At 43.7% G+C, this 26,162-nt stretch overlaps 2 long non-coding RNA genes across 4 annotated transcripts in view; one reads left to right on the top strand and one right to left on the bottom strand.

The window, feature by feature from the left end:
• Window positions 1–26,162, top strand: part of LOC149122557 (uncharacterized) — a 56,726-nt gene that overhangs the window by 3,922 nt on the left and 26,642 nt on the right. For 2 of the 3 annotated variants that reach the window (XR_016218907.1, XR_016218908.1), the window contains exon 2: window positions 4,858–4,950. The exons of the other annotated variant lie outside the window; for it this stretch is intronic. This is a non-coding gene — a long non-coding RNA (uncharacterized LOC149122557). The remainder of the gene's footprint in view (window positions 1–4,857; window positions 4,951–26,162) is intronic. 3 annotated transcript variants of the gene reach the window in all.
• The window catches only part of LOC149122556 (uncharacterized), a 62,636-nt gene continuing 43,179 nt past the window's right edge, over window positions 6,706–26,162 (bottom strand). Inside the window, exons 3-6 of the long non-coding RNA XR_016218906.1 lie at window positions 25,092–25,263; window positions 19,316–19,468; window positions 13,894–14,050; window positions 6,706–7,099 (exon numbers count right to left, since the gene is read on the bottom strand). This is a non-coding gene — a long non-coding RNA (uncharacterized LOC149122556). The remainder of the gene's footprint in view (window positions 7,100–13,893; window positions 14,051–19,315; window positions 19,469–25,091; window positions 25,264–26,162) is intronic.

Here is a 26,162-nt window from a genome sequence, read left to right as displayed (position 1 = left end):
GATGTTCCCCAACGTAGTGGGGAGGCCACTGAGGAATCCCAGACCAGCAACAGAGCTCCTCTCCCACTGGCAGGTGCTGTATTTTTTTCCATAGGTGCAGCTGGAGACAACTGCTAACCACTGGCTTTGTCCCCCTTGCCACGTGAGCCAGGATTCCAGGGTCATCAAATCTTCCCTGCCTCATACTCCATGTTCAATGAATCCACCAACAAAGGCCATCTCTTACTCTTCCTAAATATTTCCCATGTTCCTGAACCTCCTCTCCCACCCTGTAGTCCAACCCATCTCACCTGGGTCACTGTAGTCACCACCTAAGGGGCCTGGCTGTCCCTGTTTTGGTCCCAACCTGTCAAATTCTCCACCCTGCTATCAGACAGATCTTTTTTGGGTACCTCTGGTCCTCACCATCCCTCACGGACCGTTCTCCACCGGCTTTGCATCGGCATCTGCACAAAGCCCCAGGTGTTGTGCACAGCACGGTGACAGGAGTGCGAGGAGGCTGTGAGAGCCAGCAGCTGCGAGCAGAGTCTGACCCATGGGAAGTGGAGGGTGAGAATGGGGGCTCGAGGTGTCCCAGGCTGCCGTCCGAGGGAGGTTCAGCACAGCCAAGGTGGGGTCCATAGCCGAAGTCACGCCAGAGCAGTTCCCTGCCTTGGGGAAGCCTGGCTCTGGCGTAGCAGCTGGAGCTTTTTGGCCGATTTTGCTGCCTGCAGTTACGGGTGCACAGGTACGTTCTCCTGGGCGCCACACCTCGGATCCTCACCACGCCCACAGCCCACCTCTGCTGCTCCAACACACGTACTCCCTCCCATCTGAGTCTGCGCTGATGCTATCTGCTCGCCCATTGCTCATCTTCTCACCTCCCCATGCTCTTTTCCTTCCCCCACGGAACTCTGGTCTCTGCTGACACTGCTCCTCATCCAGGAGGCCACCTTATCCCGCCGCCGTGCACTTCCACAGCCCCGGGACCTTCTCCACCTGTACGACTCATCTCGTGTGTGCACTGTCTCACGCGTTCCCCAGACTCCAGCAGGGCAGCGGACTCTTTTACCTACTGCCATAGCTCCACCCCTGGCGTGTAGCACCTGCTCAGAGTCACTGCTGAGCAGCGGGGGAAACACAGTGCCTCGCAGGACGGTCCAGTCTGCACACACTTCAGGGAGGGCGAGGGGTCTACCACAGGGGCTCTGAAAGGGAAGCTCAGGAACAAATTGGCAGAGCCCGGCCAGGCACCTGGGACTGTGTGAGCTCAATGCTGGGAGTATCTACTGTGTGCTGGGTGCCGGTAGTTAACCAGCACGAAGCGTCTCTTAGCGTCTAACGAGGGTTTACAATGAGTTTGGGGGGAAAGGCTCCCTGGAAATCCGGCTCCTCCGGCAGGCACAGGCTCGCTCTTATTAAGGGTGATGGCCATCGTATTTTGCTGATAGGGCAGAGGCACTAACCAATCAGAATAGGGAGTTCAACCTGAACCTCTCCAGGAACTGAAAGCAGACAGAGTAGCCCTGCCGTTTAGACTGGAATCGTACCACACCTGTTCTGAGACACAACCAGCAAGGAGATTCTGCCCTTGCCCTTGTCCCTGTCCCTGTCCCTGTCCCTGACTGTGGGCTGGCCCAGGAGGCATCTGATCTTTCTTATGGTAGTGGCTTCCTGCATCAGCATCTTGTGAGCACCTTGGCCCCAGCACCATGGAGTCATGCTAAGGTCTGGAACCTGGGCCATGGGGTCCCCCTTCTTTAGGCACCCCCTTCCCCTCCACACTGGACCTCTGTGCTACCTGGTGCTCTCTGTGAGGGCTGCCGCCCACACCTGGGCGCTGATCTCTGGGGGTGGGTGGCAGGGCGTCTCCGAGTCAGCCTCCAGAGCCGTCTTCCATGAAGCTGCTTCTGATAGCTGAGTCGTGGGGGAGCAGCGAACCACAAGCTGGCGACAGATCTGGCATGAGAACTCAGGGCAGACCTGGAGCGGACAGGACAGCTGGGGACTGCAACCAGGCACTCTGCAATTAGGACAAGGACTCAGGAGAAGGTGCTGAAAGCTGGAGCCTGGACTGGTAGGAAATGGGAAGTCAGGCGTTGTGTGTTTCATTCTCACTGAAAAGGCGCCTCGGAGACTGCGCAGTTGTGTTTTAAAGGCACCATGTGTGGGGGCCAGCACTGCAGTGCAGTGGGTGAAGCCACCGCATACAATGCTGGCATCCCATATGGGCTCCAGTTTGAATCCAGCTGCTCCACTTCTGATCCAGCTCCCTGCTAATGGTTTGGGAAAAGCAGCAGCAGATGGCTCAGGTGCCTGGGCTCAAGTGCACCCATGTGGGAGACCTGGAAGAAGCTCCTGGTTCCTGGCTTCTGCCTGGTCCACCTCCGGGGACGGTTACCGGGGGAGTGAACCAGTGGATGGAGGATATCTCTCTCCCTTTCTGTTACTTCCAAATAAATTAATTAATTAATTAAAAAGACAGACACCATCTGTGTCAGCTGGAGGGGAGCCAGGAGCCCTCTCCTAATTACCAGCATGCAGTCCTCCGGCGTGAATTTTGTGCAGTATGTCTTAACCCCAGCTGTGCCAGACACGGGGGAGCAGCGAGTGAGTCTTCAACTTATGGCATCAGTTTGCATCTTGGTCAAAGCAGGAGGCAGCCCGGGAAGCCCGGGACTCAGCTCTGCCCGGCTGTAGGGCTGGGTGTGAGCCCCGTCTGGTCTCGCTGAAATTTGAAGCTGTAGGGAATTCCTGAATGGCTGCTTCCTGCTAGGAAGGTGGAATCTACATTTCCACATCAGCACCGTCAGGTGAAGGGGCTGGCCCCACAGCACGCGGTCCAGGAGGCGAGGTCGCAAAGCCCACTGCAGAATCAGCTGGGGACCAAAGGCGGTGCCTGCAGGGCCAGCAGCTCGCAGGCCAGGCCCGGCCTCGGCGAGCAAGTGCAGGGGATGGCTTCCTGTGCCTCCCACGCAGCTTTCAATTTTTAGGAAGTGCCACAGAGGAAGGCAAAGCAGATGAGCACATTTGTCTTTGGACCTCATGGTTTTTCTGTTAGCTCAAAATCTTAGGTTTGTGACCAACTTGAGCTGTGAGGTGAGCCCAGGCCTGCGTGCTCTCCGAGAGGGGGCTTTATGGCTTCCAGCCACGGCCTCACAGCTCCTGAGGGCTCCTCAGCCAGGCCCCCAGGAGGACGGGCTGTCCTGACTGCTGGACTTCCAGCTCTGCACCCCCAAGGCCAGCAGCGAGCCCAGGAGGCCCAGCAGATCCGGAAAAGGGCAAGCGGCCTCCTTGGGCGGCTCAAGAGCATTGTGAACGCAGGAGCCGGGCGCCCCCTCGTGGGAAGAGGTTGCTCCTGGCCCTGGGGAAGGACCCACCACACTCCAAGAGTAGCTCCCACAAAGGGGAAGAGCCTGGGAGCACTTCCTCCCCCTGACCCCAGACTGGGGGTAGAGAGAGGGAAAATAGTGCCATTAGTGTTGTACTAACGTCAACGTGATTCCCAGCCCCAGCGCAATGATGGCTGATGTTTAACTCATCATCACACCTTGCATCTCACAGGCGCAGGACCTGCCTTACTGCCCTGTACGAGCAAGGCCTCCAGCACTAACTTCACACACAGGCAACCCACGCCCTGGAAAGACACCCTGGAAGAAATTTTGGGAAATGAAGTGAATTCTATACAATCACACACCAGAGGGCAGAGACTGTGGGGAGCCACTCACATGAGGTACCTGGAGCTGGCAGAAGCACAGAGCTAGACCCTGGGACTGTGGTTGCCAGGGGCTGGGAGGCAGCAATGGGAGTTGTTGTCTGATGGTTGTGAGTTTCAGTTTTACAAGACGACAATGTTCTGGCACTTCAGGTGGTGACGGCCTGGCAGTGGAGGTCCCTGGACTGCAGCAAGTATAGCTCTGTGGCAAGGGATAACAATGGGGGAGGGGGGATCACGCACGTGTGGGGACAAAGAGTACATGGGGACTCTGCTTTCTGCTCAGTTTTGTTGTGAACCCAAAATCACTGTACAAAATAAAGGGTTTTTTTTTTTTGAGTTTTCAATTTTTGAACATAAAATACTTAAAAATAGAACAATTACTATCCTATTTATGACATTTCTGCATCTATGGCACTCATGCGTTCTTGAATTACAATTCCCCCTAGCCAACCTCCTCTGTGCCTTTTGTTTTTTTTGCTTTATTTTTAATTGTGGTAAAATGCACATAATGGCAAATTTGCCACCTTTCCTCAAATAGAGTTTTGAAGATATTAAGTGTGTTCGCTTGTCACACAGCCATCACCACCATCAATGTCCAGAACACTTTTTGTCATTATTAAACAAAATTTAGAAATGTCATAAATAGAACTTATGGTAATGTCTTTGTTACATTTCTTTTATGTTAAGAAAAAATTGAAATTTCCAAAAAATTACATAATGTGCCCAAGAAGAAAAATGCTCATCTCCATAAAACTCATGCATATTTTAAAATGTCAATATCTTTTTTAAAAAATGGTTTATTTAATTTATCTGAAAGCCAGAGTTACAGAGAGAGAGAGAGATCCTATATCCACTGGTTCACTCCCCAAATAGCGCAATGGCCAGGCCATGTGGGATGCCGGTATTGCAAGCAGAGGCTTAACCCATTACGCCACAATACTGGCCCGTAGGTGTCAATATCTTAATGGTTGATGGATTGAGGCTGGAAACTTGCCCCACTTGTGGTGACAAGGAGCTAGGGCCCATGGGAGGTCTTTGGGTCACTGGGGACATCCCCTCAGAGGCTGGGCCTCCTGAGGGAGTTGGGTAAGTTCCAGTTCAGTCCAGCTCTTCTCTCTGCTTCCTGGCTTGTCACATGACTGTTCTTCCACACTCACCAGATAACGGGGCCGCCTGCTCCTGAACTGTAACCTCCAGACTGTAGGCTGAAACAAGCCATTCTCCCCGCAAGCAGCCCCTCTGGGGTGTCTTAGGTAAGTGATGAAAAGCAGACAAATGCAGCAAGCATGTGGGAGGGGGCGTGGCCTCCCTCCAGAAACCTCCGTGTGTTCAGCTGTCTGCAGTCTCGCGAACCCAACCTTTCGGGTTTTTATTTGGGTCCATCACATGGGCATGATGGCATGATTGAGTAAATGCTTGACCACTGGTGACCAAATTCACCTTTGGCTTCTGTCCCCTGCCCAGAGGTGGGGGCTGGGGCTGAAAGTGCCAACCCTCGAATCCTGCCCTGGTCTTTTCTGGGGCCAGTCCTGTGCTGCAGCTACCTAGGGTCTGCCAGCCAGCTCACAAGCATACAAAAAGACATTTCTGGGGGCCGGCACAGTGGCACAGTAGGTTAATCCTCCGCCTGCAGCGCCAGCTCCTCTTCCGATCCTGTGAGTGCGTTCTCCGTCCACTGATCTACTCCCCATATGCCGGCAATGGCAGTGGAAGAATGGCCCGAGTGCTTGGGCCCCTGAACCCATGGGGGAGACCTGTCGGGTCAGCCCAGCTCTGGCTGTTGTGGTTGTCTAGGGAGTGAAGCAGCTGATGGAAGATCTCTCCCTCTCTCTGCCTCTGTAACTCTTTCAAATAAATAATAATAAATCTTTATATATAAAAAACCTGTTCTACAGTTGTCCAACAATGGAAGTAATTTTTAAAAATTGAAATAAAATGCTATATTATAATTAGGAAGTGTTCTTATTAAGAAAATGAAGGCCGGCGCCGCGGCTCACTAGGCTAATCCTCTGCCTTGGCGCCGGCACACCGGGTTCTGGTCCCGGTCGGGGCACCAGATTCTGTCCCGGTTGCCCTCTTCCAGGCCACACTCTGCTGTGGCCAGGGAGTGCAGTGGAGGATGGCCCAGGTGCTTGGGCCCTGCACCCCATGGGAGACCAGGAGAAGCACCTGGCTCCTGCCATCGGATCAGCGCGGTGCGCCGGCTGCAGCGCGTTGGCTGCGGCGGCCATTGGAGGGTGAACCAACGGCAAAAAAAGGAAGACCTTTCTCTCTGTCTCTCTCACTGTCCACTCTGCCTGTCAAAAAAAAAAAAAAAAAAAAGAAATTAGAACAGAACTTACAGTGCTCCAACTTCTTTAATCCACGGAAAGCACTTATCTTGGATCCCTTTAAGTAATAAACATTCACCTGCGATGAAATGGTGGCCTGCCAGTCATTCACTGACGATTAATGGTAGAAAACTTGGGGTGGTGCACCAAAACTTAAAAAGTACGGAACTACAGTAAATGCAAAATCAGAAAATGAGCCAGTGTATCTCAAGGCATGCATTTAGTTACTAGGCAGAAATACTCAATTTCAAAGCCAAATTTAAGTACAGTGTTTTTTTTTGTTTTGTTTTTGTTTGTTTGTTTGTTTTTTGTTTTTTGACAGGCAGAGTGGACAGTGAGAGAGAGAGACAGAGAGAAAGGTCTTCCTTTGCCGTTGGTTCACCCTCCAATGGCCGCCACGGCTGGCGTGCTATGGCTGGCGTACCGCGCTGATCCGATGGCAGGAGCCAGGTGCTTCTCCTGGTCTCCCATGGGGTGCAGGGCCCAAGCACTTGGGCCATCCTCCACTGCACTCCCTGGCCGCAGCAGAGAGCTGGCCTGGAAGAGGGGCAACTGGGACAGAATCTGGTGCCCCGACCGGGACTAGAACCTGGTGTGCCGGCGCCGCAAGGAGGAGGATTAGACTATTGAGCTGCGGCGCCGGCCTTAAGTACAGTTTTTAAAGAACTTTAAAATGTGCCTGTTGGGTCACATTTATTGAATAAAGTTATTAAAAAGTTGGGAATGTGTTCCCTTTAATACTAATGAAGATAACTATGACATTTAACATAAGTGAGTCAAATTCAGTATTTCACAAAATTAAAAATTATTTTAAAACGTCTGAAACCTAAAAGAAAGATGACGATTATTTCTAACCGTGTTTGAAGGGTGCAGCGTGCTGTGGCAGGAAGGCTGTGGTCTTGTGGTCGAAGTCCCTGCGCTTTTTTGTGAGATAAAAGGTCTACGGCCCAGTAAATTATTACTAAAAGTCCCCACATTAGATGGCTCCAGAGGAGGCCGCGTGGTAAAAGTGCTCGGTGAAGACAGTCTCCGTTGTTTCTCTAGGTATCGTTCAGCTAACTTCTCACAGTGCCTGTAAAGACAGCAAAAAAGAGAAAAAAACCTCAAATGCTCAGTATTTGATTTTTTCCAAGTGATTGCTAAGTGGCTTGCATTTTTTAAAAAGTAACCATAAAAGGAAGTGGACTGTTCATTAAATAGTGTTTGACACTGAAGATGCGTCAGCATTGCTATCATACATAAGTGAAGTTTTTAAATTGTCCCAGAGTAGTGCATACATATTTCCTGGGGGTTACTCATAGCAAGTGACTCTGACAAAGGAAGAGGGAAGGACATGGTTATTGGGGTAAAGCTGATCAGGTAATATTCGCTGCCTTCTGGAAAAACTACTTACAAGATTCTTGAGGAAGCCCTTAGAAATATTTGTATTTAAGCGGCATTATGTGAGATAGGAATGTGAGGATTTTCTTGACTAATACCCATTTCACAAGGTATTAATATATCAAAACATCATGCTGTATACTTTGAATATCTATGGTATTTTTTAAAAGCTATAAATATTCCTGTTTGGGAAACCAGCTTGGAGATTTAAAGCACCATCTCTCAAAGACACAGGCGAGCATTTCCTGTCACTATCCCGTGCATTTCAGCCATTTTACCCATTTCCTGAGAGCAGGTAAGCTTTTTGCGTTGAGGGGTAACTCAGAGCAGCAGCCCACAATGAGAGAAGCGGTGGTGACCGCAGGAACTAAAGCAGGGCAGACAACCAGTTCGCAGCATTGTTAGGAAGGCGTCGCGGCTGAAACGTGCCGCTTCTGCCTCCCACACATTCCCTGGGGAAGAGTAAGATCTTATTTCTAACCACTCTGTGAATTTTACTTCTCTTCCTCTCTGTTAATCTTTCCCCATTTTTGGAGTAGAGAAACACGGAGAGCTGGTCTCAAGCTGCCCTCTGGTGGTTGAACCAATGGTTGCAATCAAGGCGAGTGTCAGGTTGTACTAGCAGTAGGCCCGACGGGTTTCAGCTGTGATTCTCCACAGAACAGGTACAGCCGTTAATACTTACTTAAATTGTTCTGAACTAAAACTTTAATGGTAAGCTCACTTACCAATATATTTCTCTAAAATGTTATCTCCTTGAATTTCATTTCTCACTAATCTCAGGAACCTGTCTCAGTAGCAAATTCGTGAACTTAATTTACTTTCTGGTTGATGGACTTACACATTGAATTCAGATGAGAATGGTTTTTCAGGGTCTGTTTCTCCTGAATGAATTTGTTTATATCTCTCCAGTTCTTGTCGGGTTAACTCTAGTGAACATTTCGCTTTGGATAAATCAGCTTGGATATCCTGAATACTGTATTTCCTGTGTCTCTGGGAGGAAGATCTCTCTCTTGAATGCTGTGCAATTTCTTCAAATGATACTTGTTACTAGAGACAATTTAAAAGATACATGTTTAAGTGCAGGATGGCCCAAGTGCTTGGGCTCCTGCACCCACATGGGAGACCAGGAGGAAGCACCTGGCTCCTGGCTTTGGATCGCATAGCTCTGGCTGTAGTGGCCATTTGGGGGGTGAACCGACAGAAGGAAGACCTTTCTCTCTGTCTCTCTCTCACTGTATAACTCTATCTGTCAAATAAAAAAAAGAATGTCATACTATTTTAGTAATAATGATCTGTTTATTGTATATGTGTGAAATGGTCACTTTTCCAGTCAATTGTTGTTTATATCCTTTGCCTATATTCCCACCAAACCAGGGTTTTTTGCTTTTGGTTAAACTTCTTATTTGGTGAAGCATTAAGCTTTTTTTACTGTAATGTAAATTTAAACTATGTTATCTCAAAAACAGAAAAAGAAAGAATGGGAGAAAGACAGGCAGATAGAGGAAGAGAATATAACTTTTTAAAATTTCTTTTATTTTTTTCTTTTATTTAATAAATATAAATTTCCAAAGTAAAAAAAAAAGATACATGTTTAAAATCACCACAATCTGGATAATTATTGTTATTTCCCTTTAGTCAGTGATTCAGAGGAATTTCACAGATATGAAAAAGCAAAACTTTAAAATTTTGATCTTCACTACCCAGTGAATTAATTTTAAATTGCAATGAAAACTGGGTCATTCTTATGTTACTATTCATGCAATGTGACCATCAAATAGTAGAATCAATTTTTTTTTTTTTTTTTTTGGACAGGCAGAGTGGACAGTGAGAGAGACAGAGAGAAAGGTCTTCCTTTGCCGTTGGTTCACCCTCCAATGGCCGCCGCGGCCAGCGCGCTGTGGCCGGCGCACTGCGCTGATCCGATGGCAGGAGCCAGGAGCCAGGTGCTTTTCCTGGTCTCCCATGGGGTGCAGGGCCCAAGCACTTGGGCCATCCTCCACTGCACTCCCTGGCCACAGCAGAGGGCTGGCCTGGAAGAGGGGCAACCGGGACAGAATCCGGCGCCCCGACCGGGACTAGAACGTGGTGTGCTGGCGCCGCTAGGCGGAGGATTAGCCTAGTGAGCCGCGGCGCCGGCCAGTAGAATCAATTTAAACATTCAAACTTGACCAACGTCCTTTAACAACATGTCACAGACACTGTGAAACTTCCACATTACAACTTTTGTGTGGACTGGAGGAGCAATAGCACCTCCCCATATGAAAGCCTGGTGACAGGAACTGCCTTTTCTTCTGAATGAAAATTACTTCTCAAGCTGTCTTGTCATTCTTTGAGGATTTCCACAAAACATTAAACAACTGCAGTAGAAACAAGACAACTTGCTGGAATGTCAGTGCAGCTGGACAGGAAAGAAAGCATTTCCTCAGAGAACCACTGTCTGATTTGCTTTAAGTGAGCAGTGTGGCAGACGTAGAGCATGTAGCTTATGAATCCTCTGGCATTTCTGCCACGGAGCTCCCTTTCCTGAACAGAAGCTGCCTGTAGTCCCTGGCTTCTCGTGGATCCACAGCGGCCCAGAGGCTGAGTGCCTTTCGCTGGGTTAGAATATGTGGTACTGCTTCCCGGGAAGCTCCTCCTCAGATCCAGCCATCATTTCGTAGGGACACATGCAATAGGGCCAGTCATCACCCCTGGAGTCTAGCAGACCTCCCCAGCTAAAGACCCACCCAAAGCTAGCTTCCAGGACCAATCATGTGAATTAACGAGTTGCAGGATGATTTTAGTCTCCAGTTTCAAATCACTCCGGATGATGTGAAGTGGGGGAGAAATGGATGGCCCTAAATTGCAGAATGTGAACAGAATGTTGCACTGAGACCCTTAAGCATGTCTGAAAGAGAGAGACACAGAGAAAGTGACAGAGGTAAGTCAGTCCCCAAGTGCCTGCAGCAGCCAGGGCTGGGGCCGGAACCAGAACTTCATGCCAGCTCTCACACACAGGCGGCATGGACCTGTGCCTCGCAGGATCTGCAGGAATCAGGTGCCAGGGCCAGAAATCAAACACAGGCATGCCAACGTGGATGTGGGCCTCTTAACTGCCAGGTCAAACATGGAAAAAAAAAATCACACTTGCCAAAACTTATCAACATGACATAAAGCTGTGATTTAGAGCAGGGATAAATATATGTGGGAGCATATATCATTGTTATTTTTCTTTTTAATACTTAATTTTTTCAAGTTAATGTGATACTAATACAAAGGGAACAGAGTCAAGGTATAGTTCTAAAATATTTACTGTGGCTGTGTTGTTGGGCGGGCGCTGTGGTGCCATGGGTTAAAGCCCCGGTTTGCGGCGCCAGCATCCCATATGGATGATGGTTTGAGTCCCAGTTGCTCCACTTCCCATCCAGCTCTCTGCTATGGCCTGGGAAAGAAGCAGAAGATGGCCCAAGCCTTTGGGCCCCTGAGCCCCCGTGGGAGACCCACAGGAAGTTCCTGGCTCCTGGCTTTGGATCAGCTCTGCTCTGGCCATTGCGGTCATTCGGGGAGTGAGCTAGTGGATGGAAGACCTCTCTCTCTCTCTGGCTCTGCCTCTCTCTGTAACTCTGTCTTTCAAATAAATAGTATAACTCTTTAAAAAAAAGATAAAGTGGTTGTGTTGGAACTAAAAGTTCCAATGCCCTAAGTGAAATGGATAAACTTGTACACATGCAGGCACATTATGCTTGGAATATGTGTTGCAACTCTCAAGGCTAAATATGTATTTCTTCCCTGTTATTGCTTCTTTCACATTCTATTCTCTATTTTTTTTTCTATTTTTTTTTTTTTTTGACAGGCAGAGTGGACAGTGAGAGAGAGAGACAGAGAGAAAGGTCTTCCTTTTGCCGTTGGTTCACCCTCCAATGGCCGCCACGGCAGGCGCGCTGCTGGTGCGCTGCGGCCGGCACACCGCGCTGATCGAAAGGCAGGAGCCAGGTACTTATCCTGGTCTCCCATGCAGGCGCAGGGCCCAAGCACTTGGGCCATCCTCCACTGCCTTCCCGGGCCACAGCAGAGAGCTGGCCTGGAAGAGGGGCAATCGGAAAAGAATCCAGCACCCGACCGGGACTAGAACCCAGTGTGCCGGCGCTGCTAGGTGGAGGATTAGCCTATTGAGCCACAGCGCCGGCCCACATTCTATTCTCATTTATTATTATTATATTTATCACGAAGCTAAACAAGAAAGAAACCCTGGGGATTGATAATCTTTTTTAGCAACTTCCTTTATGTTCATCCTGGCTCAGAAGATCTCATGATATACGATGATGTTAGTTTTTCAGGTGATATGCTACTTGGAAGATAGAAGAGACATTTAAGTTGATTAAGAAACAAAAATTTTAGAAGTTGCTTTCTGAACTATAATTAGATAGCAGAAAGAATGTACTTTGACAAAATTTCACACAGATGCATGATTTTTATGAGCATTTTATAAATTGAAAAATCAATACATCAGATCAAATTGATAGAAAAATACAGAACTATCAGCATTTTTTGGGAATTGAACATCTTTTTTGGAGTTGAACTTTATTCTTTCACCAAAGCCAGAAACTCTACTTGTAATATGACTAACTCATTCTTCCATTAAAATTTTATTTTATTTATTTGAAAGAGAGATAACAAATTTTCCTCTGCTGGCTTACTCCATAAATGCTTGCTACCTTGGGTCAGGCCAAGGCCAAGGCCTGCAGTTGCTAACTTAGTGCAGGTCTCCCCCATGATTAGCAGGGATTGAAATACTTGAACTATAACCTGCTGCCTCCCAGGGTCCGTATTAGCTGGAACCTGGAATTTAACACAGAGCTGGGACATGAGTCCAGGCACCCAAAATGGAATGTGGGCATCCCAAGTGGTATCTCAACTTCTGAGCCAAATGCCTATCACATCCTGTATCCTCCTAAAACTTCCCATTTTTTCCTGCAATTCTTCATTTGGATATGCTTTTAGTGTTTTGTCATGTGTGCCAGAATGTCCATTTGCATGCTTTAAACATGTCACGGTCATATCAACTCCTGATCTTCTTTTGACTGTAACTATGTCTCTGTGCCTTACTTTTTATTTTTTAAGATTTTGTTTATTTATTTGAAAGGTAGAGTATACAGACAGTAAGAGGGAGAGACAGAAAGGTCTTCCATCTGCTGGTTCATTCCCCAAATGGCTGCAATGGCTGGAGCTGAGCCAATCTGAAGCCAGGAGCCAGGAGCTTCTTCTGAGTCTCCCACACAGGTACAAGGGCCAAGCACTTGGGCCACTTTCTACTACTTTCCCGGGCCATAGCAGAGAGTGGGATCAGAAGAGGAGCAGCCAGGACTAGAACCGGCGCCCATGTGGGATGCCAGCACTACAGGCAGAGGATTAACCTTCTGCACCACAGCGCTGGCCCCCGTGCCTTACTTTTTAGTATATGTATCATCAAAACTCTCACTTGTATTTAAAAAAAATTTATGGACTGATTTATCATTTTCATAATATAATCATTTCCCTTAAATGAAATTTAAAGGTTACTGGTTGGCATATTCTGGGGACCCAGAGACAGAATGAGAAGAGAAGACATTTTCAAGGCTAGGTTCTTTTATTTTCTTTTTTTTTTAAATTTTTATTCATTTTTTTTTTTGACAGGCAGAGTGGACAGTGGGAGAGAGAGACAGAGATTAAGGTCTTCCTTTGCCGTTAGTTCACCCTCCAATGGCCACCGCGGCCGGCGCACTGCGGCCGGCGCACTGCGCTGATCCGATGGCAGGAGCCAGGTGCTTATCCTGGTCTCCCATGGGTGCAGGGCCCAAGCACTTGGGCCATCCTCCACTGCACTCCCTGGCCACAGCAGAGAGCTGGACTGGAAGAGGGGCAACCCGGACAGAATCCGCCGCCCCGACCAGGACTAGAACCTGGTGTGCCGGCGCCGCAAGGCAGAGGATTAGCCTAGTGAGCCGCGGCGCCGGCCGGTTCTTTTATTTTCAAGAGACGCCTGAACTGCTACAGAGATGGGTATTAAAAATGCATTTTTATGCTCCCAGTTAAGTATGTTATTTGTGAAAGTAGAGGGTATATCCTCTCTTTCAAAGTCCTTATTCATTCTGCTTGTTGAGATTTTTATTCTGAATACAAAATATAAAGATTAACTTGGTCAGTTTGAAGTGAATATGCCCTTTCTGTCAGCCTGCACATTTAAAAAATTATCTTTATGCAATCACATATGGATAAAAAATAATCAAGTAAGAGGTTTATATAAATGGAATACCAGACCATATTTAGGAATTTGTTTGCCTCTATTTCAAGCACAATGACTGGCTATATCATATTATAGACTCTAAAAAAAGTTTTATAACTAGTGAAATATTCTAATGAACAACTGAATTATGATTTAGTCACCATAAAAGATAGCCTGAAAAGTAACTTCACCTCATATATGCTATGTTGAATATTAAACTAGAAAATTCAATTTTGACATACCCGTGGCTCGGTACTTTCAAGTCTATCAAGCTCTTCTTGCTGTTTATCCAGTAGAGAGTAACTGAGAGCCCACATTTTTTGGACCGTTAGTGTAGTGTTGTTCATACAAGGACTTCCTGGACATGTTCCTGTGTTGGTTGTATTTTCGTAGAAGAGTCTGGAATGGCAGAAACACCGTGTCCATTATTTGAACCATAAGCTATGATTCTTTGGTGTGGGGAAGCCCCAGACCCAAAAGGCTTTCAGGGCCAGTATACTGAGGCCTGTGTCCAATATCTAATCCAGTTGGTTTTATATTGGCTTACATATTTGTCATTTGCATGGCAGATCTATGTACTTCAATATAGTATTTAACAGCTAAATGAAACTATTAATCTTTATGAATTAAAAACTGAATTTAGGCTTACTCTTTAGTTGAGTATTTACTTCTTTAAAACATACTTAGAAATGTGCAAAATGTCAACAAAATATATAGGGAGACAGTAGATGTCACAGGTATAAACATCATATATATTCATTCACAGATTCAGCCACTCAGCATGAATGACTAAAACTGCCAAACAAAATTTAAATACACTAGAGAAGCATATAAAGTCACACTGTGTACGGCCCTCTACCTCATAACAATACCTTTTTATTAACATGTAAACCAGATTGTTCATTGTTGAAGGTCTAATAAGATCGTGGAAAGTGTTATCAGTGTATTAACTGTTCCTGATACCTGAAATGTTTTCCTCTACAAAAAACTGTCCTTTTCCTTTTTAAGACTTAGCTTGTTATGTGAAGTCTTCCTTGCTTATGGGTATTTTCCTCAAGGTAATAGATGTATCTTTCCTAGGACTACCTTAGTAACGTGTTGATTTTAATACCATACGTATTACCATCTAAACTATAAAATGATTAATTGCATGTCTACCCTACTTGATACTCAACTGTGGGAGAGAGTCTTACATCATCATAATGTGAACAGTTCTTACTTATTTTACTTAATATTTATTTATTGAGTCCCTGTTAAGGACTAGACATCAGGAGCTAAATAATGTACATAACTTTCTATACATAATGCTTGAGCTAGGATTTAAAGGCCGCTAAAAAAAACCCCCAAAACAAAGACAAGATTTAAAGGCTGAAGTTAGGAATATTAAAAGGCACAGAGGACAGGAAAAAGTGACAATGTGCAAGACAGTAGCAAGAGAGGCAGAGAAGCAGCAGAGAGGAGCGATTTTCCTATAAAGCAGAAACTGGTGAGGGAGTCAATACCAAACCGTCTAGTGACGCCATGGCTCAGGGCAGATGGAGATTTTGAAATCTTTACAACGTGTGTAATTAGGATGCCTGGGCCTCAGTGTTTTTGAAAAGTGGCTCGTGGTCGTGTTGCCACTGGAGGGAGATCACTGTAAGTGTGTGGAGGATGAACTGGAAGGGCATGCGGGTAAATGAGGGAGACCCATTAAAAGGCAAGCATAGGTCTGTGCCGTGGCTCAATAGGCTAATCCTCCACCTGCGGTGCCAGCACACCGGGTTCTAGTCCTGGTCGGGGCGCCGGATTCTGTCCTGGTTGCTCCTCTTCCAGTCCAGCTCCCTGCTGTGGTCTGGGAGTGCAGTGGAGGACTGCCCAAGTCCTTGGGCCCTGCACCCACATGGAAGACCAGGAGAAGCACCTGGCTCCTGCCTTTGGATCAGCGCGGTGCGCCAGCCACAGCAGCCATTTGGGTGTGAACCAATGGAAAAAAGGCAAGCATGCAAAATAGACATGACTTGAATTGAGGGAGGCTCCCAGAATTATTTAGGGTATAAGATAAAGAAACCTGTCATACAAAGGTCTGTTAAACTTTTACTGATGTTTATAAGAAAGGCAGAGTGACACAGTGGGATAGAGAAATGTCCACCTTCTGGTTCACTCCCCAGACGCGTGCAAACGCCAGGTCATGGCAAAGCTTCAGGAAAGCGTCAAACTTTCTAGTCTCCCACGTGGGTGGCAGGCATCTGAGGACTTGAACCATCACCTGCTGCCTCCTTAGGGAGCACATGATCACAGAGCTGAATAAGAAGAGTGGGGACTCCACCCGAGCCCTCCAGTATGAGACCCAGGCATCCCAAAAGGTGTTTTAACCCAACACAAAGCCTAGCCCTACAGTGATTTTGCATTAAAGGAGTAAGTGGACAAAACTGGGCCCCTGGAGGATAAGATTCTGCTCCTTACTTTATAAAGGTATTCAGAGAGAGAAATGAAAGCATCTCCATGCACTGTGTAATCGGCTTGTTTACTTTTATGTTTTTGTTTCACATCCTGCTATGTCGAGAGAACTCATTTAGGCATTCTGTTTCATAAGCACCGCTTACTGCATCTACCAAGGTCATGAAGAAGTAAGAGAAAACACATCACTATAATTTCAAATATTCATATGTGCGAATGGCCGTGGCTCGTCCAAGAATTATAAAAGTTAACATGCCCGAATGCCAAGGTCTGGATTCCAGCTCCATTGGTTACTATTTCTCTCATCTTGAGCAAATTCACTTCCTGCACGGCAGTTTCTTCATCCGTAAAATGATAGTGTCTATATGACTTGAAAGTTGGAAGGATTAAGTTAGGGAATATACATGAAGAACTCAGAAGGATATAGGGCACAAATGATCTATATTTTCTATTAGCATTATTGTTACTGATTTCATGTTCAAATGAAATTTGACCCATTTAGACAGGTGGCACGCAGGTGGAAGTGTCCTGAACAAATTGGATAGAATCCTTCTTCCCGTAGTTGAAAATGGCAGCAAATTCAGAGCAGGAGGCTCAGGATACATCTGCTCCGTTCTGCACAAAGCCTCCATTAATTCTATTATTCCCCAGCTTGCACTTTATAGATTATTTTCTCTGCATCCTACCCAGATGGGCAATGATCATGAAATAAATTGTATGCAGCATTCCTAGACTGAGAAGCACATACCTTCCGTGACCACTAAACAGGCTAAGGCCACTGAACTGAAAATACCACAATCCGTTGCTAAATCAAGTTTCTGAAATCGATTCATTGCTGCCTTATTTTGGCAAGCAATCTGAAGGTTGAGTAGGGATCCACAGCTTGCTATACAAGAAAAGCTGTGCCTTCAAGTTGGAAAGGAGCGATAAAGGGAGAAATCTGGCTGTGTCATAAAGGAAAATAAACTTAGATTTCTGTTTCCCATAGCAAGTAAAGCATGGGTATTTTATAGAACAAGTCTCTTCTGCAAAACTAAGTGTGTTGAATTGTGTGCTTGTTTAAAAAGAAGTTAGGATAAAATTTTTTGCTAAAGCTTTATTCACAATGTTTATGTAGAAGTCTCAAAGAAAAAATAAGTGGTATGGTATAAAGTACTGAATTTTATCCTAACATTGGCTAGAATAAGACATCTTCATTCTATACAAAGATAGGTGACATGCATATTAGAAATTTTCCTTTAGGCAAATTCACAGCAAATTCTCCACTTTATACAAGATTATGTGTCATGCAGATAAATAAAAGCTATATGAAATTAAGGACTAGATTTTTCTATACAAAATAGATGAGAAGGGGCCGGCACTGTGGTGTAGCAGGTAAAGCCGCTGCCTGCAGTACCAGCATCCCATGTGGGTGCCAGTTCAAGTCCCAGCTGCTCCACTTCTGATCAGCTCTCCACTGTGGCCTGGGAAAGCAGTAAAAGATGGCCCAAGTCCTTGGGCTCCTGCACCCACGTGGGAAACCTGGGGGAGGCTCCTGGCTCCTGGCTTTGGATTGGCACAGTTCCAGCCATTTTGGCCATTTGGGGAATGAACCATTGAATGGAAGACCTCTCTCTCTGCCTCTCCTTCTCTCTGTGTAACTCTGACTTTCAAATGAATAAATAAATATTTTAAAAAGATAGATGAGAAGTACTGAAAGTTTAAGATCTACAAAAGTCAAAGTGTAACAGAAAGCCTTGTAAAAAAGGGAAATTAGGAACTGGGTCTGAATAGGTGAGGATAGACAAACAGAAAGTAAGAGCTAGAAAAGGCAGCCTGAGTAAAGGTGGAGATATGGGGAGATTGAGCAAAAATCCCTGACAGTTTGCTAAAATGCAAAGACAGGAGAGTAAACACTTATGTACACACAACTCAGAAATAAATGATCATATCAGCATTATTAATAAAAGCCAAAAACTGGGGAAAAAGCTAAATGTTCACAAACTGATTAATGGATAGTTCACAAGACAGAATTTTATGCTAAGATATGCATTATTTTATTACTATAAAATATAATATATCCTAATGTAATAATAAATATATAATAGAAGATTATTTGACAATAAAACAAAGAAATATTGATAGATGCCTCAACCTGGAGAGACATTACAAGTGCTATGCTAAGTGGAAGTAGCTGGTCATGAAGGGCTACATCCTGTAGGGCTCTATTTATATAATATGTCCAGAACAGGCAAATCTTTACAGAGACAAAGCATAGGATGGTGACTGCATAGAACTGGGAAGACAGAAGAACTGCAGCGTGATGACTAAGTGATACAGGATTTCTTTTCAAGGAGATAAAAGTACTCTAAATTGACTGTGGTCGTGGTTACAGAATTCTGAGAATATATTATGAATGGGACACCGAATTTCATTAGTTTAAATGAGAGAAATCTATGGCATGTGAAATAGACGAGGGTCCTTTTGTGGGAAAATAGGGCTCAGGGCCAAGTTGACATTGATGTAAACAGTTTTGGAAATGCATGCTTAGTTTTTCATATTAACAATTCCCGTGAACTGTATGAAACCCCTCTGTAACTCAAATACTTGTTCTGAAAAATCCAGTGCAGGATCTAGATGGTTTTCTTAATTCTCTATTTTAGGTGTACATATTACACATGATCTGCACATTTCTATCCTGTTATAAGATACACGAAAAAAAAAAGGGGAAGGGAAGCAAATGCCCCTTTTCCAGATAGATTTCTTATTAGCTGAAAACTTTTGCATTATGGAGAAAAGTATAATGGCCTTTCTGTCCAAATTATTCTGAAATCAATTAAAAATATTTATCTGTCTCCACAAAAGTGAAGGTAATAAATAAGAACATTTTCTCGAGCATTCCATTAAACGCTATCTTCCCAGTAAATCTGGTATGATGGCAATGGAGCTATCACTAAAATATTAAAAAGAAAATAAGGCTTTCAACTTCTAAGAGGAATAATGCATAATTCTCAGCTTTCCTACGAGTAAATACTGTTGCTGAAAATAATGTAACTGTAAGAAAAAAATGGCAGAATGAAAGACTAAGTTTAAGAAATAAATGCATTACAAGATGAAATTGTACTAAAATTAATTATAATAAAAATACAAAAGAAATTCATGTTTACTAAAATTCCTATCCTAAAACACCTATATTATTTAATTGGCTACAGAATTACTATTGATATGTTAAAGTTTCATACTTACTTGTCTCCCAGTTTCCCTTAATTTCTTATTTGCATTCTGTCTCTCATCATCTAAGATATGGCAATAATTCATTAAAATTGCCAATAAAATGTCAGTCTCAGAAGGACTTTCTTCAGCATCAGGCAGTTGATTTGAAGATTGAGTGCCAAGTACCTGGTAAGACACTTCTGTTACTATATATATACTATATATAACAGATAGTAACTGTTACCATATCTATATACTATATTGATTTGTTACTATATCTATATACTATAACAGATAGTATCTGTTACGATATCACCTTATGAAACTGTGATAATCAAGTTTAATTCTAGTGTATATAAAATTGGTCCTAGATTTGTGATTGTTTGACCTATGGATTTTTCAAACTAATGATGGTGTGGAAGTAACAGAAGTTCTACATAAAAAAAATACATCCAATGTTTTACTAGCCCACTTTATGGGCTATTAGTATGCCTACATTACTCTCTCATGATGTTGGGTAGTAGCAGTGAAACACAACTGCCAGTCAACCACACAATCACAAGGTAAATAACAAACACTCTACAGTGTACTGTGTTGTTCAGATAGGACTTATCAATGACTATCAATGACTTAACAGTATCTTCTATTTAACAATGTCTATCAGGGTATAATTCTGTCGAATGCCGTAGAACAAATGTGCTTTGAAAACCAGCACATCATTAATTCACCTTCTTCTCTCATGTATACACATTCTCATTTTTTACTGAACTAAGCAGAGTACTAATTTCTTGCTTAATAAATTTTACATGGTTATATAATAGATTTAGCCCAGTATTGATTCCTTCCCTGATAAATTTGCAACATTTAATAACTCCCTGAAGTATCAAAAAGACTTCTTGAATAAGACCCCAGAAACATAGGCAATAAAAGCAAAAATAGACAAATGGGATTACATCAAGCTAAGAAGCTTCTCTACAGCAAAGCAAACAAAGTGAAGAGGCCACTGACAGAAAATATTTTCAAACTAGGTGTCCAATAAAGGATTAATATCCTGGCCGGCACCGCGGCTTACTAGGCTAATCCTCCGCCTTGCGGCGCCGGCACACCGGGTTCTAGTCCCAGTCGGGGCGCCGGATTCTGTCCTGGTTGCTCCTCTTCCAGGCCAGCTCTCTGCTGTGGCCAGGGAGTGCAGTGGAGGATGGCCCAAGTCCTTGGGCCCTGCACCCCATGGGAGACCAGGATAAGTACCTGGCTCCTGCCATCGGATCAGCGTGGTGCGCCGGCTGCAGTGCGCCGGCTGCAGCAGCCATTGGAGGGTGAACCAATGGCAAAAGGAAGACCTTTCTCTCTGTCTCTCTCTCTCACTGTCCACTCTGCCTGTCAAAAAAATAAAAATAAAATAAAGGATTAATATCCAGAATATATAGTAAGCTCAAGAAAGTCAATAACAATACAAAAACAAGAGCAAAACAAACAATCCAGTTAAGATATGGGCAAAGGATATGAACAGGCATTTTTCAAAAGATGAAATACAAATGGCCAACAAACACATGAAAACATTCTCAAGATCACTAGCCTTCAGGGAAATGTAAATCAAAACCACAATAAGGTATCACCTCACTCCAGTTAGAAAGGCTGCTATTGAAAAATCAAAAAGTAACATGCTTGCAAGGATGTGGAGAAAAAGGTACCCTACTGTATTGTTGATGGGAATGCAAACTGGTACAACCATTATCAGAAAAAATGTGGAGATTCCTCAGAAGACTAAAAGTAGCTATTACCACAGGACCCAGCTATTATCCCACTCCTGGGAATATATCCAAAGGAAATGAAATCAGTATACAAAAGAGTTACCTGTACTCCCATGTTTATAGCAGCTCAATTCACAACAGCTAAGACACGGAATCAATCTAGATGTCCATAAACTGATGGTTGGGCAAATAAAATGTGACATATGTACATACATGATGGAATATTAGTCATAAAAATGAAAGAGATTGGCTGGTGCCGTGGCTCACTAGGCTAATCTTCCACCTGCAGCACTGGCACCCCGGGTTCCAGTTCCAGTTGGGGCATTGGATTCTGTCCCGGTTGCCCCTCTTCCAGTCCAGCTCTCTGCTGTGGCCTGGGAGTGCAGTGGAGGATGGCTCAGGTCCTTGGGCCCTGCACCTGCATGGGAGACCGGGAGGAAGCACCTGGCTCCTGGCTTCGGATTGGTGCAGCACACCGGCCGTGGCAGCCATTTGGGGGGTGAACCAATGGAAAAAGGAAGACCTTTCCCTCTATCTCTCTCTCTCACTGTCTAACTCTGTCAAAAAAAAAAAAAAAAAAAAAAAAAAGGAGATTGACACTTGCAACAAAATGGATGCAACTGGAGATCAGTATGCATGTGAAATAAACCAGACCCAAAAAGACAAGTATCACATGCTTTCTCTTATTTGTGGCAATTAATAGAGAGAGAGTATAAAAACTGTGTGCACATCATATCATTTGGTATATAATTATAAATATTGCTTCACTGAGTCATACTATGTAAAAAACAATATACTCTTCTTTCTCACATTAAAAGAATGGAGAGGGGGAGGAAGAGGTTAGTGAGGACTCCTGCAGTACTAGCAATGTTTTGTTCCTTTTTGGAGTGTTGGTTATGAGTGTGATCTGAGGACAAAAACGTGTTTATCTGTACACTTATGTGCATTTCTTGATTTATATACTGTGTTTCAATAAAATGCTTTGTTGTTAAAGATTTTTATTCATTTATTTGAAAGTTACAGAGAAAGGGAGAGACAGAGACCTTCCATCTGCTGTTCACTCCCCAAGTGGCTTTAATGGTCAGGGCAGAGTGAAGCCAGGAGCCAGGAGCATCTTCCAGTTCTCCCTGGTGGGAGGTAGGGGCACACGCACTTGGGCCAGCTTCCACTGCTTTTCCCAGGCCATTAGTAGAGCAGCTGGGACATGAACTGGTGCCCCCATATGGGATGCCAGCATTGCAGGTGGCGGCTTTATCTGCTATGCCACAAAGCCGGCCCCTCAATTTTTTTTTTTTTTAGTAAGCATGAAATATGACTGGAGCTGGTGCCGGTAAATCCTACAGTGTTGAACAATTGTTTTTCATTTAACCTTAAATGAACATCAGAACTCCTGGCACTTTCAACCCTTGCTCAAATCCTTCCAATAAATTCAATTCTCAGGAGTGAAATTCCAATGAATATCAAGGCCCTAGCAGACTTGTCCTCCACCTTTTTTTTAAATTTGACAAGTAGAGTTAGAAAGAGAGAGAGAGAGAGAGAGAGAGAGAGAGAGAACGGTTTTCCTTTCGTTGGTCCACTCCCCAAATGGCCACTACGGGTACAGGGGCCCAAGCACTTGGGCCATCCTCCACTGCCCTCCTGGGCCACAGCAGAGAGCTGGACTTTAAGAGGAGCAACTGGGACTAGAACCGGCACCCATATGGGATGCCAGCACCATAGGCGGAGGATTAACCAAGTGAGCAATGGTGCCGGCCGTCCTCCACCTTCTTTCCTGACCTCAGTTCCTACAACCCTGTCTTCTACTCACTTATTGCCTTACAGCTATCTATGAATCTTACCAGCTTTCATGAGTCTGAACATGGGGGTACAATGCCTAAACAGCAAGTCACAGACAGCAACATTTATCTTTGCACTGTACAAAGTTATACTCAAATGATACTACTTGAGGCTTGAAATGAAGATAGCAAGCTAATTATTTGTAAAAATGCTCAACCAAATCATAAATACAAGTGATAAAATTAAATCAAATAGAATTTTGAAAAATTTAGCATATTTGTCACAAATAAGGATTCACTAAAAAGGAAATTCACTAAAAAAGAATTGAGAGATCGTAAGAACACATGAATTGGGGTCGGCACTGTGGAGTAGTGCGCAGCACTGTGGAGTGTGTGCAGTGCTGGCATTCCATATGATCACTAGTTCGAGTCCTGGCTGCTCCACTTCTGATTCAGCTCCCTGACACCCATGTGGTACACCTGGAAGGAGGTCCTGGCTCCTGGCTTCAGCCTGGCCCAGCCTTGGGGAGTGGACCAGATGAAAGATAAAAGATCTGTAATTTTTTTCAAATAAATAAATCTTTTAAAATACATAAATTAGGACAGATATTTTCAGGTTTAATTCAAAAATACAATAACTAAAATATACCAAAAATTAATAAAAATATTAAGAGATGCAACATTTATACTATCATTCATCTGGGAACTATGTAATAAACCATCAAGGAAGCACACTTAATTGAATGTTAATTTCAAAATAATCCCTTAGGGATGAGCACATTTTTAACTTTATCATGGTATGCAAATGTTTTATTTGCATAGGCCATGGTTTTTACATAAGACCACAAAAGCAGAGGCAACAAAGAGAAAATTATACAAATGTTATTATGTCAAACTAAGAACTTCCTACACAGAAAGGAAATGTCAATATAGGGAAAAGACATCCAATAGAATTGAGAAATGTTTGCAAGATACTTATTTCACAAAGGATTAATATCTAGAATATATCAGAAACTCAAAACAACTCAACAGTAAAAACAAAAAGCAAACACAGCTAACCCAGTTAAGAAATGAGCAAAAGAACTGAATAGAGTTCTCCAAAGAAATACACGTCTTAACCGCTGTGCCAAGTGACCATCCAAACCTGTAATATTACTAAACCTTTCCATTTCTAGCTGTAATTCTTCATTTAGATTTATTTTTGAGGTTTTGCTGCTATGTGGGGGAAAAGAAGTTACATTTTGTAATCCAGGTGACTGCAGTGACAAGCAGCCTCCTGTTCGTTTATCCTACCATCACAATGAACATCAATTCAGCATTTCCCCACTAGGTTTCTCTGATTGGCACCGCAATGATCAGATAATGGCTGTATTGGTTTTGTTTCCATTTAAGCGTTTCCTTACTTTTTAATTCTCTAACATTGTAAGAACTCTCACTTATGTTAAAACCATGTCTGGTGACTGATTTATGATTTTCATACTCTCATACTCTAATTTATTTTCCATTAAATGAAACTTCAGAGGTGATTAGTTAGGGGCTGGTGTTGTGGTATGGCAGGTTAAGCCACCACCTATGATTTGGGCATCCCATGTGGGCACTGGTTCAGGTCCTAGCTGTTTCACTTCTGATCCAGCTTCCTGTTAATGTGGCTGGGAAGGCAGTGGAGGATGGCCCAGGTCCTGGGGCCCCTGTACCCACGTGGGAGACCCAGATGAAGTTCCTGGCTCAGCCTCAGCCATTGCAGCCATTTGGGGAGTAAGCCAGCATATGAGAGATTCTCTCTTTCAGTGTGTGTGTGTGTGTGTGTGTGTGTGTGTATCTCCCTCTCTCTAACTCTGCCTTTCAAATAAATAAAACTAAACCTTAAAAAAAAATAAAGGAGGAAGACAACTGGTTCACACATAATGGAGACACAAAGCACAAACGGGATGGAAAATTTTCAAGGTTAAGTTCATTTTTTTTTATTCATGAAATGCCTGAACTACAACAGAGATGGACACTACAAATGCATCATTATGCTCACAATCAGGTGTATCACTCATCAAAGTTGAGGGTTTATCCTCTCTATCAAAAACTTTACTCATCTCTGGTTCTTAACTTACTAGATATTCTATGGATAGTTTAAGTTTTGTAACTATTTAAAATGTTTCCAATCATATTAAATCATGAACTCCTGATTGTAAAAAGCTCATCTGAAAGTCATTTTGTGTGGTGCATGCTATGTTATTAAAGCAAAGAAATATTAAACCAGCAATTTAAATTTAACTTTAAATTTTGACATACCTGTTCCTTTTCATCATTTTCATCAAAACGTTCTGGTTCTTCCTCAGGGCTGTTTCTGCATCATACCGTGGTCAGGAAATGTGTTCCATTCCAGGTGTCTTGCTTTCGTAGCTATCACCATCCAATTGATTCTGGGCCATGTCCTGTATTGGCTTTGTTTTTTTACCACTGTCTGTAACAGTAGAAACACTGTATCTCATCATTTGAATCACATGCTTTGAAGCCCCAAATTCAAAAGGTTTCTGGACCACTAAAGTGAGGCATATGTCCAGTGTCTAATCCATTTAATGTTAATTTGGCTCATTTTTTTGTCCTTTGCATTGGTAAATTGAATCCCCATGATAGATTTATATGTTTAGTTAAGTACACTACACAGTATAATTTAAATAAAGATATAATTGTTATAAAAATAGAAATGAAATTTACTTTTATCTGTTGAAAGTTTAACTTAAGCTTGATATTTAGTTGAATATTTAATTCTTTAAGACACACTTCTAATTGTTCAAAATGGGAACCAGCTACTTGGGGAGTAGTAAACGTCACCAGGCTCAAAGAATACAAACATGACACATGTCCATACACAGATTCATCCACTCCACACACAAGAGTAAACCTGTCAGACACCAAATGAAAACATATAGGAGAAACACGCTCTCTGCCTCACACCAGTATCATTTTAATAACACAAGACGGGGTTGTTCATTGTTTACGATTTCCACAGCCACTCTTAGATTACTACACCTTTATCAGTGTATAAGTTGTTCCTTCTATCTGAATGATTTCCTCTACAGCTCTAAGATATTTTCTTTTCCCTGTTAAGACTTGACTTGCTACATGAAATCTTCCTTGATTATGGGAATTTTCCCCAGAGAAATAGTGTCTCTTTCCTTGGGGCCACCTTAGTACTGGGTTGATCATAAGATGGAATTTTTACAACAGCCTTTGTATACACAGACAATGTCACATCTGAGAAAGAGCTTCTAAGATCAATCCCATTTATAATAGGAACAACAACAACAAAAAAAACAACAAGTACCTTGGAATAAAAGGATGTACAAATCTCTATGATAA

This window comes from Oryctolagus cuniculus, chromosome 13 (assembly GCF_051225735.1).
Source record: "Oryctolagus cuniculus isolate XC-2025 breed Fujian yellow rabbit chromosome 13, ASM5122573v1, whole genome shotgun sequence".
NCBI lineage: Eukaryota > Metazoa > Chordata > Mammalia > Lagomorpha > Leporidae > Oryctolagus > Oryctolagus cuniculus.
The sequence above is the reverse complement of the archived record's forward strand: the minus strand, read 5'-3'. Positions and strand labels throughout refer to the sequence as shown.